Source organism: Equus przewalskii, chromosome 20, assembly GCF_037783145.1.
Source record: "Equus przewalskii isolate Varuska chromosome 20, EquPr2, whole genome shotgun sequence".
NCBI classification, from domain to species: domain Eukaryota; kingdom Metazoa; phylum Chordata; class Mammalia; order Perissodactyla; family Equidae; genus Equus; species Equus przewalskii.
Genome location: NC_091850.1, coordinates 21,033,546 through 21,053,204, shown reverse-complemented (window position 1 = coordinate 21,053,204; position 19,659 = coordinate 21,033,546). Strand labels below are relative to the sequence as shown.

General features: G+C 34.9%; 1 long non-coding RNA gene across 1 annotated transcript in view; it reads left to right on the top strand.

The window, feature by feature from the left end:
• The first annotated feature begins 18,290 nt into the window (after nucleotides 1-18,290).
• The window catches only part of LOC139077822 (uncharacterized), a 69,698-nt gene continuing 68,329 nt past the window's right edge, over nucleotides 18,291-19,659 (top strand). Inside the window, exon 1 of the long non-coding RNA XR_011530342.1 lies at nucleotides 18,291-18,449. This is a non-coding gene — a long non-coding RNA (uncharacterized lncRNA). The remainder of the gene's footprint in view (nucleotides 18,450-19,659) is intronic.

The following is a 19,659-nucleotide window of genomic DNA, read 5'->3' as shown; positions in this document are numbered from 1 at the left end:
AATAGAGCAGAAGCATTTCTTGAGTTTCTTCATGCACTTTTTGCTGATTCTAGAGTGAATCAGAAGACTGAAAAAAAAGTTACAGATTCCATGATACTCTCTTTTTAAAAGCATATATCTAACACAATATTTCTGTTGTCTAAAAGACTTTCCCCTCAAACACTTGGAACTTCTTACACTGGAGAGGGACGGACGTTGGCACCTGCTCTCACAGAGCTGGGGGTAGGGAGGTGGCAGCAGGTGTGGGAGCAAACCCCTGACAGGGCATGGTGTGGGTTGCAGGAATGTGCACTCTCTCAGGTTACAACCTTTGCTTGTCCTTTTCCATTTTTGATGACTCTTCTTCACAAGAGTGTGGTGGATGGGTGGCAAATTATGGGAAGTATTTTCTTGCTTGCAACTGCCAAATGTCTCAAAAATAAATGAATCCATAATATAGATACATAGAGAGAAATAGTATGCATGATTCACCTTTTAAGCTTGAATGTATAAGAAGAGTTTGCAAGAAATGTAAATAATCTGTCTTCCAGAATTCTCAGCTACGTGGTTAAAAAAATCTAGATTCACGTACTGTGATTTTCTGTGGTAAAATTTATTAGCACTAAATAGCTAAGTAAAGCCCCAACACTAAAATGTTGGCATTTTTAAGAAAAAAATCAGGCAAGTTACTCCCAAAATACCATTCCATAAAGTATTAAATAAAAATTTCAACCGAGGGCTGGCCCCCTGGCCGAGTGGTTAAGTTCGCGCACTCCGCTGCAGGCGGCCCAGTGTTTCGTTGGTTCGAATCCTGGGCGCGGACATGGCACTGTTCATCAAACCACGCTGAGGCAGCGTCCCACATGCCACAACTAGAAGGACCCACAACTAAGAATATACAACTATGCACCAGGGGGCTTTGGGGAGAAAAAGGAAAAAAAAAAAATTTCAACCGAACTTTTATCATGATTAAGGAAATTTGGGTCAAAATTAGGGCAAAATTTATTCTAATCGTCTCATTTTCTCTAAGGACACTAGATTCCCAAAATGAAAGTTTTCTTTTTCTTTTCTTTTTTCTTATTTTGGTGAGGAAGATTGGCCCTGAATGAACATCTCTTGCCAATCTTCCTCTTTCTGCTTGATGACGATTGTCCCTGAGCTAACATCTGTGCCAATCTTCCTCCACCCAGCATATGGGACACCACCAGAACATGATTTGATGAGCTGTGTGTAGGTGCACACCCAGCATCCAAACCTGCAAACCCTGGGCCACCAAAGTGGAGTTTACAAACCTAACCACTATGCAACCCAGCCAGCCCCTTAATTTTTTAAATATAAAATCATTTCTATGAGATGGAGCTAAAAGTCTTTGGATTTATTGGTGTTTCCCAATCTATTCTAACCCATAAATTACCTGTGAATGAGTTAGAACTTGCCATTAAGCTATCTACTAATATAATTAGCTTTCCATCTCTCTCCTTATTTGATATCTCTATGGTACGTTTTTAAATAAAGTAGACTGTTTAAGGTCTATTAGACTGCTGTGGCCTAGAGTGACAATGGATATTCATGACATTGGCCCTAGAATTCCTTCTAAGTCACCCAAGATACAGAAAATTATATTTTGACTAGTGTTAAATTATGTGTATTTTTATTAAGCAGGAAAAAACTGCATTATTATATATTTGTCAGCTCCGTGTAAGAAGGAATTGAGACTGGCATTCTTGTTCATCCTCACCTTATCAATATTACCTCGCTAATAGTCTGTGCTCACATGGAATGGGGGTTCAAACTGTTCAGGAAAAGGAAGTTAAACTGTTCACATGGGTCAGTTGTTTTCTTTTCTCATCATGTTGCATGGATGCTGTAGAAAGAATATCACAAATGATCTGAAGATAGCTGGACCCCCAAATTAATGAGGGCATTTCTTTGCTCTACCTTAAAGTATCCCAGAGAATGTACTGTGATATATCATTTATTTTCAAATGAGGCTGATTACTGATACAGAATATTCATATCTACATAAACCTGTATAAAGTATAAGGGTCTCTTACAGGATATGGGGACCTAAGCTTAGCGAGGCCACTCTTTGAGACTGAAAATCACTCCGAAATGAGAAACTACCCACTTCCATAGTAACTCATCCTTAGGGATGATTTGTAAATATGTTGTTGCTGGTTGAAATTGAGTTTCTCTTAGACTCCATGAAGAAGATCAAGTTACATTCATAAGATGCTATGAACACGTTAATGTAAAGAAATTAGCCATTCATTTATATTGTAAACTGACTGACTTGAAATGACCCCAGCTGCAAGCTTGAACCAGTGTCTCTTCAGCTCAGAAGGACTCTGCCTTGTGAAAAGGGGGACCGCAGTCCCTTTTCTAGGCAGAAACCTGTAAGGAAAAGGGAATCTGAAGCTGGCATAACTAGATCAAACTGTGCACTAATATTCTGCAGCTCACTTTCCACCAGTTCTGTATCCACGAAGCTACCTTTTTGAATTTGCATGTAAATTTTCTTTCTGGGAGAGAATGTGCTGACCAGCTGTATTTCCTTCCTCTTGGCAGATCTATTTCTAATTATGAATTAATGAACTAGCCTTCTGGCTTATCATGAGTCTCTTATGAGTTTCATTAGCATGAGTCAGTTCCCTTGAGTCAGATCAAATCTGTGTTTAATGATGGGATTGAGTTTCTGGCCTTACAAAGCTAAAAATTCAATCTCAAAGGACCACTAGCCCCACAAAGGTATCGCATGCCTGGGGACCAGGCCTGGATTTCCAACTGGCCTTTTAGCACATCTCTTTAAATGAAAAAAGAAGTATTTAAAAAGCAGGCAAGTCCTTTTAGAAAGCTCAGAAAAAATAATGTTACCTAAGAGGGTAGGTAGGCAAATCCTAGGAGAGAGGCCCTCTATGTTCTATTCTGGGGCTCTCACTTGGCCTGTCTGAAAATGCAGAGCGAAGCACAAATCCAAGCATTTATCCACTGAATCTGATCAACTCAGATATTTAGATTGCAGTCAAATCAGGTCACAAAACCTGCATGTCTGCAACTACAAGAGGGGTCGGGTAGTCGTTGCTTACCTTATCAGACAATTGAACTGTCCATCTCCTCTGCTGAGATAGACAAAAACGTGTTCCCTTTCTGGTAACCAGAGCCAAATGTTTAAAAAATACAAAAGAAACTTCAGAAAGTGGCCATCTGTTCTTTCCAATCCAGGTCAATGTGGAGACTCTTCAACTGTCTACAATAAAAAATTCAGCCAATTATATAAATGATTATTTAGAATATACCCTGTCACATTACAAATTTAAAGACAATGCATTCTATACATGTGGAAACAAGAGAGGGAAACTTCATATTAGAAACTGAATGGCTTTAAAAAAATAAGCATTTTCATGTTTCTAGATTGAGAAAGAGGCAGAATTTCCCAAATAATAGCATATGAAATCATATGAGCTTAGTGCAGGAAAAAAAGCGCTGTAAGCCACAAATTAGTCTTTTGATCAATCTGATCTGATGATCTGATCAAAACATAATCTCATCATAAGAACGTCTTTTCTAGCAGAAAAATCTACCCTTCTCTCCCTAATTTTCCCCTGTGGTGTGTTCTCTGAGAGAAAGATACACTCTCTGAGAACAGAGAAAAAGAGCAAAGTTTTCTGGTTACCTTCTGAAATCTGTCATGGTCAACACTGCCATGGTGATGTTACCCAATAGACAAGTTCTAGATGGCAACAAAGCAGTGTAGATGTTTTCCACAAGTGAAGACAAAAACCAGTCTTAAGTCTTTGGAGACCGTTGTTTCGATGTTAAGACAAGATTATGTTCTCAGCAACCCAAGAGACAGAGAAACCAGTCAGATAAACTGAATGTAGTGCTAGCTCTTTACATATCAAAGACAACGTTGTTTCATAGGTTTACTAGAGCCTAATCTCTGAAATATTGGTTGGAAAATATGTTAAATATCCAAAACCATATGGAAGATAATGCTGAAACTACTTCATTGGCAGCACCATTTACTTAAAAAATACATATTTTGAATAAGCTAAAAGATACAATGCCAAAATATGTTTGAAGTAATCATTTAGAATTCCCTTTTCTCTCAAGACTGCTTTAGCTATTCAGGGTCTTTTGTGGTTCCATATGAATTTTAGGATTGTTTTTCCTATTTTTGCACAAAATGCCATTGGCATTTTCATAAGGATTGCATTGAATCTGTAGATTATTTTGGGTATTATGGGCATTTTAACAATATTAATTCTTCCAAACCATGAATGTGAGATATCTTTCCCTTTATTTGTGTCTTCTTCAGTTTCCTTCATCAATCTTTTATAGTTTTCAGTGTACATACCCGCCACCTTCTTGGTTACACTTGTTATTATTTCCTTCTTTTGATACTATTGTAAATGAGATTGTTTTCTTAATTTCTTTTTTGGTCAGTTCATTGTTAGTATATAGAAACACAACTGATTTCTGTATGTTTGTTTTGTATCCTGCAACTTTACTGAATTTGTTTCTCAGTTCTAACAGTTTTTTGGTGCAGTCTTTAGTGTTTTATATGTATGAGATCATATCATCTGGAAACAGAAACAATTTTACTTCTTCCTTTCAGATTTGGATGCCTTCTGTTTCTTTTTCTTGGCTAATTGCTCTGGCTAGGACTTCCAGTACCACACTGAATAGAAATGATAAGAGTGGGCATCCTTGTCTTCTTCCTGATCTTAGAATAAAAGCTTTTAGCTTTTTCACCAGTGAGTATAATGCTATCTGTGGTTTTGTCATATACGGCCTTTATTATATTCACGTGCATTTGATCTATACCTAATTTGTTGAGAGTTTTTATCAGGAAAGAGTGTTGAATTTTGTCAAATGCTTTTTCTACAACTATTGAGATGGCCTTATGATTTTTATCCTTCACTTTGTTAAATGGTATATTATATTTATTGATTAAGAGAGAAGATTTGGAGGCATCATAGTTCCTGATTTCAAACTATATTATAAAGCTATAGTAATGAAAACAGTATGGCTGTGGCATAAAAACAGACACATAGATCAATAAAACATAGTAGAACCCCAGAAATAAACCCACGCATATTTGGTCAACTAGTTTTCAACAAAGGAGCCAAGAATACACGATGGAGAAAGGATAGTCTCTACAATAATTGGTGTTGGGAAAACTGGAGAGCCAGATGCAAAAGGATGAAACTGGACCCCTATTTTACACCACACATAGATGTCAACTCGAAGTGGGTTAAAGACTTAAACATAAGACTTGAAACTAAAAAACTCTTAGAAGAAAACATATAGGAAAAGCTACTTGACTTTAGTCTTGGCTACGATTTTTTGGACTTGATACCAAAAGCAAGGCCAACAGAAGCAAAAATAAACAAGTGGGACTACATCAAACTAAAAAGTTTCTGCACAGCAAAGGAAAAAATCAAAAAAAATGAAAAGGCAACCTATGAAATGGAGAAAATATTTGTAAACCATATATTTGATAAGGAGTTAATATCTAAAATATATAAGGAATTCAAAAAAGTAGCAAAAGAACAAATAACCTAATTAAAAAATGAGCAAAGGACCTGAATAGACATTTTCCAAAGAAGATATACAAGAAGAAATGGCCAATAGGTATATGAAAAGGTGCTCAGCGTCACTAATCATCAGGGAAATGCAGATCAAAACCACAATTAATTATCATCTCACCTGTTAAGATCACCTCTTAGGATGACTATTATCAAAAAGATAAAGATAACATATGTTGGAGAGGATGTAGACAAAAGAGAACCCTTGTACACTGTTGGTAGGAATGTACATTGGCACAGCTATTGTAAAAAACAGTATGGAGGTTCCTCAAAACAATTAAAAATAGAACTACTATATGAATATTAAAAACTAAAGATAGAGGCGGCCGGCCCGGTGAAGCAGCAGTTAAGTGTGCATGTTCCGCTTCGGCGGCCCGGGGTTCACCGGTTCGGATCCTGGGTGCGGACATGGCACCTCTTGGCACGCCATGCTGTGGTAGGCGTTCCACATATAAAGTAGAGGAAATGGGCACAGATGTTAGCTCAGGGCCAGCCTTCCTCAGCAAAAAGAGGAAGATTGGCAGGGGATGTTAGCTCAGGTCTAGTCTTCCTCAAAAAAAAAAAAAAAATTAAAGAGAGAACTACCAGCAATCCCACTTCTGGGTATATATCCTCAGGAAATGAAATCTCTATCTCAAAGAGATATCAACATTCCCCATATTTATTGCAGCATTATTTATAATAGCCAAGACATGGAAGCAACCTAAGTGTCTGTCAACAGATGAAAGGAAAAATGTGATATATATATATATATATATATATATATATATATACACACATAATGGAATATCATTCAGCCTTAAAAAAGAAAGAAATCCTGCTATTTACAACATGGATGAACGTGGAGGATATTATGTTAAGTGAAATAAGCCGGACAGAGAAAGACAAATACTGCATTGTATCACTTGTATGTGAAATCTAAAAAAAAATAATAATTGAACCAGAAAGTAGAATGGTGGTTGCTGGAGGCTGGAGACTGGGGCAAATGGAGAAAGGTCAGTCAAGAGGTTGGTTATAAAATGAGTAAGCTCTGAGTTTCCCATATATAGATAGCATGATGACTAAAGTTAATAATATTGCATTGTGAACTTAAAATTTGTTAGAGTAAACCTCACCAAAAAAAATAATAATAACTATGTGAGGTGATGGATGTTTATTAACTCGACTGTGTAAATCATTTCACAATACATATATCAAATCATCACGTATAAATATATTATAATATTGTTTATATTATATATAATATAATATATATTATAATTTTATTTATCAATTATACCTCAATAAAGTTGGGAAACAAATAAATTAAATTAAATTAAACCCTTCTCTGATTATCATGGTACATTTTTCTGAGCCTTAGAATAGTCCATGCTAAATCCAAATCTCCTTTCTTCGTGGGGATGAGGTCGAGTGGGATAAGAGGTTATAGATGTATTTCCCATATCTTTATAGATTTAACAATCTGGCCTCAATCATTTTGAATTGCATAGGTCAAGATAAGAATTATTGAATGAGGGTATGGACATGACATTAAGAAAAAAGAAAACTGATAGTGATGTTAGATGATTTATTAAATACACATATGCATGTAGTTCTTCTAATATGAGCGTAAGCTATTCTAGGATCATAAAAAATTAATCACTAGAGATTTCAGTTCACTAAAAGTTACAAATGATTCATTTTGTGTGTAAAATTCAATGTAACTATGTACTATTACTTTGAGGACACAGTCATTACGTAGGTAATATAAGCAGCAAGAAGAGATGTCTAGGCAAGGGAAAAAATTAACCATTTCTTTAATTTAATAGGAAACCTTCACCAAAATGAAAAGGTCTGGAAATACTGCTGTTACTGTGTAAAGTGTGTGAATTGATGGCCTCCTCTCTAAGTGAAAAATGATGCCCAGGAGTTCCTATTATAGTCTTCTTGCGATTATAGCACATTTTTTAACGGAAAGAAGTAATTCCTTGAGTTTAAATTGTAGGTAGTGAAGTTTTACTGCCCCCAGGTGTCTGTACTAGGATTTATTGGATTAAGAAAAGCATTATTTTTATTTGCTAGAGGCAAAATAAAAGACATTTGTATTTTTTTTTGTCGTCACATTTTGCGTTTTGTTTTTTTTTAAGATTGGCACCTGGGCTAACAACTGTTGCCAATCTTTTTTTTTTTCTCTGCTTTATCTCCCCAAACCCCCGCTGTACACAGTTGTATATCTTAGTTGCATGTCCTTCTAGTTGTGGGATGTGGGACGCCGTCTCAACGTGGCCTGACGAGCAGTGCCATGTCCGAGCCCAGGATCCAAACCCTGGGCCACCGCAGCGGAGCGCAGCGGAGCGCAGCGGAGCGCGTGAACTTAACCACTCGGCCACGGAGCCGGCCCCATATTTTGCATTTTTATTGGAGCTTTGGATTCTTTCTTGAACTGTACCACAAAAGACAAAATTGCAAATACTGAGATAACATGATCCTCTTAAAGAAAAAAAGAAGAAGCAATTAGAATTTCATCTATATTTCAATGGAAATGCCTTATTTGAATCTCTTTACCACATAAATATTATACGGCCCCAATCAACACTGCAATTTTCTAAAGTTCTAGTTAAAGATGCTGAATTGTGTTGAGAACACCAACTATCTTAAATCAGATGCCAAAGAAATAATTTTTTAAAACTTTAAAAAATCTAGCATTCTCAGCACTTTTTATTTGTGCACCTAATTACATATTTTAAGCTATAGTATATATAGCTAAATATTCAAAAATTAGACCAACAATAATGTACACTGCCTTTTCAAACATGTGTAATATCGTATTTTTCTAAATGCTTTCATGTGCATTAATACACTCAATTTCATCTTGGAGTTTGGAATTAGTTACCCAGCAAAATGAGTCAGAACGTGTTCCAAAGAGGCAATAGCCTGTATAGCATTTTAAGTACATATTCAAATGCTAATATCCAAAACTATTAGTTTATAATACAGACCCGTAGAAAATGGAAAATTCCACCTACATTCTAATCTCCAGAAAAAGCCACTACTGCACCCTCTTCTTATAAGGACATGCAACTATGAGAATAACTGGAACATTTTGCCAACCCACTTAATTTTTCTGAAAAGCCAGTTCACGTTACCAATAAGAAGTTTGCAGAGGTAAAATTAATGTAATCTAACTTTTTAAAATTGCAAATGTGCCAAAAAGTTGTTAATCCTGGATACACACACAAGTACAATGAAAAAGGTCATATAGGCCTTGCTTGTGCAAAGCTCGTTTAGTTACTTGGATCTGGAATGAAACAGACCTGAACTTCTACCCTGACTGAAGGGAGTGCAACATTTGACCACCGTCAGGATATATCAGAGGTTGTCATCACTGGGTTTATCAACTAGTTTCGATTCAGAACTCCACTCCAATCTCTCAGATTTAAATTTTCTCAGGATCTGCCAAGAAAGAATCTAAACTCTCTTGGTCAAGAGAGTAACAAATAAAAGTTCGCCTCATAGTCACATTATACAACTATCTATTGAATGCTTAAAATGTAGTGGAGTTTCTAGTTGTTTCTTTGTATTATTTTAACCTGGGTATCCTCAGATTCCTCAAATATAAAATATGAATAATAATAACTTCCTTACTTATCTCATAAGTTCTTTGTTAGAATGAAGTAGACAAAAACTGTTAAAAAAGAGAAATGCAATAGGTACAACGTTATATCCAAATAAAAATGTTTATAATCGGAGGACTTACGCTGTCCCCTTCCATGGGAGTCTCCAAGTAGATATCAGAAAGCCTAAGTGGGAAACGGTTGTGAGATCTGACTACTTACAATTTAAAACCTCTGAACAATAAAATAACATATAAAACATCTTAAGTAATCCAATAGAAACATACACTATGATTATAAGTAAGTCACAAAACTATACAAATAGCCAAAGTTGCAAGAAAATGGTGTAGAAAAAATCAGGGAAATGCAAACTGAAGTGAGATGAGCTATTTATGTTTTTGTTCTCCACAGCACAAGGGCACATATTAGAATAGTGCATAAGAGCAAGTGCTGGCAAGGGTACAGGAGCTTAGAGGTTGATAAAGGCTTTTTTCTCTTTTGGAGAGCTATTAGATAATATCTATTAAAACCTAAATATGCATAACCTTTCATGGAACAATTCTACTATCAGAAATGTCTCCAAAAGTATATAAAAGGATACTTACTACAGCATTGTTTATTGAAGTGAAAAAAAAATTGGAAACAATCGAAATATCTATTATTAGAGGAAAGTCTACCTAATTCATGACTGAATATTCTACCAAGTGAAGAATATAAAGAAGAATTTCATACGATATGAAGATATCACTAAGAAATACTGTTAATTAAAAATAATGAAAGAAAAATCATGGGGAAATATATTATGAAAACACACAAATATACATACTACTATGCTAGTACTATGCATGTGCTAGATTTTAAAAAGAGAGAAAATGTACAAACGAAACCATTACCTTGAAAAAGGAATTGGGAACTGGATGATAGCAGAAGGGGAGATTCCCAAAGTTTACTTACATACTCATACAGTGCTTAAATGCTGTACAATAGAAATATACTTGTATATCATTTGAGAAAAATTAAATCAGACAGATGGTACTGAAATGAAAAACAGAGACAGTTGGCTCTATTTATTCATTCAACCAACAGGGTTGTTATTAATTAAGATCTCAAATTGTACCCCTTTATGAAAATAATTATAAAAAATAGTCTTAACGTTTTCATTTACTGGGTCAAGGCATACCTGGTATGGTCAAGCCATCAAAAATAAGGATAAATGTTGAAAAAAAAATCTGCCTTGATGATAAAAAAGAAAGAATACAACAAAGATTAAGTATCAGAGCTGAACTAGATGCTTTTCTTCCCAAGAAGTATGAATACTTGTATTTATATTTCTTTTATTCATTTATCCATTTATCAAACATTTATTAAATATGTCTGAAGTACCTGGCTCCTTGCTTGTCCTATGCCACAGCCAGATAGAATAACAGCTAGTCTTTAAGGTCTCACAGTGTATTGAAAGAAAAAGCCATGAAACTCTACCCTGCAAGATCAGAAGAAATTTGATTGATCTTAAAGATAATTCTGAGTTCTTTAGGAGGATCACAATGGGGAAGAACAACCATATATGAAAGCAAGGGGACATGAAACAGCATGGCCTACTCTATTTAGCACCATGCTTTTGTCTTGGAATCTAAAGATCAACAGAACACAAGGAAGAGATAAATAGGTTGTAAGGGGGTGGAATAGTTGTGGGAGGTATGACACATCAGGAAAGGAGAGGCAAAAGCCAAACCATGTCAAAATGTATTAATAAATGGTCTTATGAAGCAATCAGATATTGGGTTGAAAGAACAGGGATTATGTCAAGGTTTCTATCTTAGTATAATTTTTTTTTTTTATTTTAAGACCATGAACTAATGGGAAAAGCAGGTAGAGAAGTGGGTTTTAGAGAAAAATTAAAAGTTTTGGTTTTGACATGGTGTGTCAAAGATATCTGTGTCAGAGCAAATATTTATAAATAGCTGGACAGAAGAAAATGAAACTAAAGGAAAAGGTAGGACTGCAAGTTATCAATATATAAGTGTAGTTGATGCCAGAGTGTAAAATAGTGAACCAAATTAAATAAAGCAAGATAGAATGTGAAGGGAATAATGAGCAATAGTAACCAGTATAGAATACATTAGAAAACATCCACAAAGGAAATTAAGATGAAATGGCCCTCAAAACAAATTTCCAAATAGCTATTGAAAGAACTGTAAGATTAATTAAGAAAATAAAGTATGTAAGAGAAGAAACTGGTGGCTAGCTAGGGAGGTCTCTCTGATCCTAAATTAATGGACTCTGATTTCTAGGAAAAGAAAGCAGAGATATAAATATAACCCAAATCAAAGGAATTGATATGTAGTCACCAGGAACTCGCAAGGCCTAGAATCCCTACAATAAAGAGCTTTTCCTCATCTGAGATACTCATGTGTTTAGTCATACATATATTAGCTATACGCTTTTCATGAAGTCAAGGAGAAGAAAACATAGGATAAAAAACCCTTGAATTATACCAACTGAGATTCATTCTTGTGATTTGTGATCTGATTTCCTTCTCAGTTTCCAGTTATCTATAAAGTGGGCATAGTTATTCATGAAAGTGACATAAATAGAAAAAAATTAATAAATCAATATAACCCCACTTACGTCAATGGATAGATCATCCAGACAGACAATCAATAAGGAAAAATTGGTCTTAAATGACATATTAGACCAAATGGACTTAATAGATGTATATAGAACATTCCATCCAAAAACAGCAGAATATACTTCCCTGTCAAATGCACATGGAATATTCTCCAGGATAGACACATGTTAGGCCACAAAACAAGTCTCAATATATTTAAGAATATTGAAATAATATCAAGAATCTTTTCTGAACACAATGGTATGAAACTAGACATCAACTACAAGAAGAAAACTAGAAAAGTCACAACTATGTGGAGATTGAACAAAATACTACTGAAAAACTATTGGGTCAATGAAGAAATCAAAGGCGAAATTAAAAAAATACATGGAGACAATTGAAAATGAAAATATGGCATATCAAAATTTATTTAGCAAAAGCGGTACTAACAGAAAAGTTTACAGTAATACAGAACTTCCTCAAGAAATAAGAAAAATCTCAAATAAACAATCTAACATTTCACTTAAAGGAACTAGAAAAAGAAGAACAAATGTAGCCCAAAGTCAGTAGTGGGATGTAAATAATTAAAATTAGAGCAGAAATAAATGAAATAGAGACTAAGAAAAGACAATAGGAAAGGTCAATGAAGTTAAGAGCTGGTTCTCTGAAAAGATAAACAAAACTGGCAAACTTTTAGCTGGACTCACTAAGAAAAAACGAGAGAAGCCTCAAACAAAATAAGAGAAATTGCAATGGATACAACAGAAATAAAATGAATTATAAGAGAATACTATGAAAAGCTATACACCAACAGATTGGATAACTAGAAGAAATGGACTGATTCATAGAATCATACAACCTTCCAAAACTGAATCAAGAAAAATAATCTGAATAGACTAATCACTAGTAAGGAGATTGAAACCGTAATCAAAAACCTCCCAAAAAACAAAAGTTCAGGACCAGACGACTTCCCCAGTGAATTCTACCAAATATTCAAAGGATGTTGAATGCCTATTCTTTTAAAACTCTTCCAAAACGTTGAAGAGAAGGGGACATTTCCTAACTAATTTTACGAGGCCAATATTACCCTGATACCAAAACCAGACAAGGACAAGACCAAAAAAGAAAATTACAGGCAGATATCACAGATTAATGTAGATGCAGAAATCCTCAACAAAATATTAGCAAATTGAATACAATACATTAAAAGGATCATACATCATGATCAAGTAGGATTTATTCTAGGGATACAAGGATGGTTCAACATCTATGAATCAATCAGCATGACATACCACAGTAACAAAATGAAGTATAAAAATCACATGGTCATCTCAATAGATGCAGAGAAAGCATTTGACAAGATACAGCATCCATTTATGATAAATTCTGAATAAAATGGGTATGGAAGGAATACACCTCAACATAATAGTGACCATATACAACAAACCCACAACTGCCATCATACTCAACAGTGAAAAACTGAAAGCTATCCCTCTAAGAACAAGAACAAGACAAGGATGCCCACTTTTGCCACTCTTATTCAATATAGTATTGGAAGCCCTAGCCAGAGAAACTAGACAAGAAAAAGAATAAAAAGGATCCAAATTGGAAAAGAAGAAGTAAAACTGTCACTATTTATAGATGACATGATTTTATAGATGGAAAACCCTAAAGAATCTACCAAAAAACTATTAGAAATAATAAATGAACACAATAAAGTTACAGGGTACAAAATCAACATACAAAAATCAGTCATGTTTCTATACTAACAACAAAATAGTAGAAAGAAAAAACAAGAATACAATCTCACTTACAATCACAACAAAAAGAATAACATACCTAGGAATCAATTCAACCAAGGAGGAGAAAGACCTATACACTGAAAACTATAAAACATAGTTGAAAGAAATCAAAGAAGACACAAAGAAATAAAAAGATATTCTAGACTCATAGGTTGGAAAAATTGACATGGTTAAAATATCCATACTACCTAAAGCAATATAGAGAATGAATGAAATCCTTATCAAAGTCCCAATGACATTTTTCAAGGAAATAGAAGAAAGAATTCTAAAATTTATATGGAACAACAAAAGATCTTGAACAGCCAAAGCAATCCTAAGACAAAAAACAAAGCTGGAGGCACCACACTGCCTGATTTCAAAGTATACTACAAATCTATATAATCAAAAAATTATGGTATGGGCAGAAAAACAGGCAAACAGATCAATGGAAAAGAATTGAGAGCCCAGAAACAAACCCACACACATATAGATAGGTAGTTTTTTACAAAGGCGCCAAGAACACACAATAGAGAAAGGAAAGTCTCTTTAATAAATGGTGTTGGGTAAAACTGGACAGCCACATGCAAAAGAAATGAAAGTAGACCACTATCTTACACCATACACAAAAATTAACTCAAAATGGATTGAAGACTTGAATGTAAGACTTGAAACCATAAAACTCCCAGAGGAAATATAGGCATTATGCTCTTCAACAATGGCCCTAGCAGGATCTTTCTGAATATTATGTTTCCTAAGGCAAGGAAACAAAAGAAAAAATAAACAAAGGAGACTACATCAAACTAAAAAGCTTCTGCAAAGAAAGGAAACCATCAACAAAACAGAAAGACAATCACTAATTGGGAGAAGACATTTTTAAATCATATATCTGATAAGGAGTTAATATTCAAAATATATAAAGAACTCATACAACTCAATGACAAAAAGCAAACCATCTGATTAAAAAGTGGGCAGAGGATCTGAACAGATATTTTTTCAAAGAAGATATACAGATGGTCAACAGGCATCAGAAAATACCTTCAACATCACTAATTATTGGGGAAATGCAAATCAAAACCACAATGAGATATCACCTCACACCCATCAGAATGGTTATTATGAAAAAGATAAGAAATAAGTGTTGGAGGGATGTGAAGAAAAGGGAACCCTCACATACTGCTGGTAGGAATGTAAATTGGTGTAGCCACTATGGAAAACAGTATGGAAATTCCACAAAAAATTAAAAATAAAACTATCATGTGACCCAGCTTTCCAATTCTGGGTATTTATCCAAAGAACACAAAAACACTAAACTGATAAGATATATACACCCCTATATTCATTGCAGCATTATTCACAATAGCCAAGACTTGGAAACAACCTAAGTGCCCACCAAAAGATGAACTGATAAAGAAGATATGGTATGTATGTATCTTATGTATGTGTGTATGTATGTATATATATGTATAGAGTAGAGTACTACTAAGCCATAGAAAAAGATGAAATCTTGCCATTTGTGATAACATGAATGAAACTTGCAGGTATGATGCTAAGCAAAATAAGTCAGACAGAGAAAACCAAATACTGTATGACTTCATTCATGTGAGGAAGATAAAAAAACAACAACAAATTCATAGATATAGAGAATAGATTGGTGGTTAACAGAGGTGGAAGGAGTGGGGGAGGGCAAAAGGAGTAAAGGAGGACATTTACTCCTTTGCCAGTGATGGATGCCAGTGATAGATGGCAACTAGACTTTTGGTGGTGATCACGTTGTAGTCTATACAAAAGTAGAAATATAATGATGTACACTTGAAATTTATGTAGTGTTATAAACCAATGTTACCTCAATTAAAAAATAAATTGCTATAGAATCTACACAATCTTGTTCAAATTAAATGGGTCATTTTTAATCTATATCGGTTGTGTTCATGATAAATACATAGCTCCTTTCACATAATGATCCTCTAATGTTAAGTGTTGGCTTAATACAAAATATATAGTCTTGATTTATGGCCAAGATCCTTCTATATTTTAACAGTGAATGATGAAGAACAATCCAAAAAATATAGTCTTTCAGCAAATTTGAACGAGCAAGTCATTTTTCAAATGACTTGGCCAATATTTCATAATGATGATTCATTAGCTAGAGTTAAGCAAATGATAAGCCTGAGAAACAAATCTATGGTCCCAAGTTATATTATTATTTTAGGAAATGTGCCACAGTGTGGCATAATGGATAAAAGCTCGTATTCTGAATTTAATGTGCTCTCTAACTCTGGCACTATTATTACAAATTGTATGCTGTAGACAGGTCATAGAGCTTCTCTAAGATCTGGCTCCCTTCTAAGTAAAACAGAGTAAAATTGTAATATGTAGTCCATGTGAGATTGGGAAGAATAAATCAGGGAAGGAATGGAGGGAGAGAGGAAGGAAGGAAGGAAGGAAGGAAAGAAGAGTCCCTGACCATACTGAGCCCTTGATCCTGTTATCTATGATAATGATTACATCATCATGACGATGCAATATCCATTCTCTGGTTTACAACTAACTGCATTGTTTTCAAGAACTGGGCATTCGCACATGTCCACATAAATACTCCCTGTGGCACAATCAAAATAAAATACTTTGGCAAATACAAAAGTTAGGTGCTTAATTTTGCTAACCCATACTATGTAATAAGGTCATTTGGATGTTACTGTTTGAATCTTCTCAATTCAGAAGCTCCTGTGGTTTTTAGGTGAGCTCTTTACACACAGTATTAAAACTTATACCCACACAAAAACCTGTACGTGAATGTCTATAGTAACTTTGTTCATAATTGCCAAAACTTCAAATCATCCAAGATGTCCTTCAGTAGAAGGATGGATAAATAAACCACAATATGTCTAGACAATGGACTATGATTCAGTGCTAAAAAGAAATGAGCTATCAAGCCATCAAAATAAGTGGAGGAAACTCAAATGCATAATTTTGAGTGAAAGAAGCCAATCTGAAAAAACTACCTACTGCATTATTCCAACTATATGACATTCTAGAAAAGGCAAAACCATAGATACAGTAAAGAGATCAGTGATTGCCAGGTGTTAGGTGGGGAGGGAGAGAAGAACAGGTAGAATACGAGATGTTTAGGGCAGGGAAACTATTCTGTATGATAGTGCAATGGTAGATACATGTTATTGTACATTTGTCAAAATCCATAGAATGTACAAGAGTGAACCCTAATGTAAACTATGGACTTAGTGTGATGATGTGTCAATATAGGTTCATCAATTTTAACAAATGTACCAATCTGGTGGGGGATCTTGACAGTAGGGGAGGCTATGCCTTTGTAGGGAAAGAGGGTATATGGAGAACTCCATTTTCTGCTCAATTTTGCTATGAACCCAAAAGTATTCTAAAAAATAAAGTATTTCTTTAGTGGATAACAAAAGAATTCTACAAGTAATTCTGCCCTACAACTTCATAGCTTAGGTACAATGGACAAAGTCCTTGACTCAAAATACCAAAAGTATTTCACATAAAAGATGAAATAGATAATCTGAATAGGCCTATAACTGTTAAAGAAATTAAATCAATAATTAATAACATTCTATAAAAGATAGCTCCAGGTCTAGATGGTTTTACTACTGAATTCTACTGAACATTTAAGGAAGAAATGATACTAATACTTCACAATCTCTTCCAGAAAAAAAACAAGCAGAGGGAACATTTGCCAACACATTCTGTGAGGCCAGTATTACCCTAATACCAAAACTAGACAAAGACATTACAAGAAAAGAAACCTACAAATCAATATCTCTCATGGACATAGATTAATGTTAAAATATTAGAAAATTCAATACAATAATGTATAAAAAGAATAAGACACTACAATCATGTGAGATTTATTACGCATATCCAAAGCTGGTTCAACATTCAAAATCAATGTAAATCACCACATCAAGAGGCTAAGCAAGAAAAATCACTTGCTTATATCAATTGACTCAGAAAAATCATTAGACAAATTGAAACAATCAATCGTAATTTAAAAAACTCTCAGAAAACTAGTAATAGAGGGGGATTTCTACAACTTGATAAAGAACATCCACAAAAAATGCCCACAGCTAACATCATACATACAGGTGAAACACTTGACACTTGCCCTCTAAGATTGGTAACAAGGCAAGAATAGGCCCTCTTACCATTCCTATTTAACACTGTTCTGGGAGTCCCAGTTAATACAATAAGACAAAAAAAAAAAGAGAGAGAGAGAGATAGGTATACACATTAGAAAGTAGAAAGTAGGAACTAGAACTGTTTATTTCACATGACATAATTGTCTCTACAGAAAATCCCAAAGAATCTACAAAAAAACTTCTGAAACTAACAAGCATGTATAGCAAGGTCTCAGTGATACTGATCCTGATATGAGTTTCCCTACATTAAACCCAGCGTATATGGGGTTAAAACCAAAACACTCATTCCCTGCTTACTCTCTGGCTTCCTGGCTCCAGAATCCACTATCCTCCATGGAGACAGACACCGCCAAGGACATGCACCTGGATTCGTTATCTCCTCCCCGCAAAGATATACAGGCTGGTGGGAAAGCTGCTGACCAGCAAGGTCACAGGCTCCCTCCTCTCTGCAAGTAGTATCAAGGCCAAAGACAGACTGGTGGGAAAGCTCCAACCAGTAAGGCCATATGCTGCCCCTCCCCTACCTAAAACCCCAAATAAAAACCCTTCCTTTTAGCTTTTCAGGGAATTTGGGATTTCCACATTAGCTGCCCTCTCTCCTTGCTCAGCACTGTGCAATAATAAAATTCCTACTTTCTTCCACTACACCCGATGTTGGAGATTGGCTTGCTGCACAAGGGGTGAGCGAACTCACTTCAGGTTCATTATCATCAGGATACAAGGTTAGTATACAAAAGTCAATTGTTTTCCTATGAAAAATTTGAAATTTTAAACAAAAAGCCATTTACAAAAGCACCAAAAAAATGAAATACTTAAGTAAAACTTTAACAAAATATTATAAAATCTATATGCAGAAAACTGCAAAACACTGATGAAAGAAATTAAAGAAGACCTAAATAAACAGATAGTATGTGTTCCTGAATTAGGAGATTCAATATTGTTAAAATGTCAATTCTTTCCAACCTGGTCCATATATTTAACACATTGTGACTAGGTCAATTCTTTTCGACTCCATATACAGAGTCGATGCAATTCCAATCAAATCCCAGCATGATATTTTGTAGACACTAGACCTCTTGCTTCTGCTTAAACCTGCCAGGCTCACACTCGTGTCAGGGTCTTGACACTGGCTCTTCTCTCTGCCCGCATCTCTCCAGCACCAGATTCTCCCATGGCTTATTCCATCTCAACATCAAGGCCTCTTCTTATATTCTCCCTCCTTCGAGGGGCTGCTTTGGTCTACATTTCCAAAAATAGGACTGATGTTCACTCTACATTATTTATTTTCTTCATAAAATATACTTTGATATTATGTGTTTGTTTGTTTATATTTATGTTTATTTCTTCACCATCTGTCTCCCCCATAGGAGCGTAAACTCCACAAATTCGGGGACATTGTCCATCTTGTTCTGAACTAATGAACGAGGCTAGGCACATTAAATAAGAAAATAAATGAATGAGTGATTGAAAATAAGAGGCAAATCACAAGACAAAGAAGAGAGGAAAATATGATAAATGCTGAGATAACAGTGAATAATTTGGAAAAGCTGAAACATAGAATTGGAATGAGGAGATATTAGAATAGAATACTAAGGAAAAAACAGGATTATGGTTAGAATTTGTACTTCTTTATCTATCCAAATGTTTGAACTTAATCATGCTGGCAATGAAGTGGAGCCATCAACAGAATGACTAGATTTGTTATTTCGTTTGTTTGCTTCCTTTTTGTTTTATGCCTTTTTCTTTTGGGGGATTTAATGGTGTTTTGTGGGCTGGGGGGGTTGGGTTTTTTTTGTTTTTTTCCAGAAATCTAACTCATGAAAAGCTGATGACCTGGTTATAATTCAAAAAACTAGATGAAGAAAGATTTGTGGTCATTTCATCAAGAGAGTAAACAGTCTGAATTAATTTCAGTGTTTTTCTGTGGTGGAA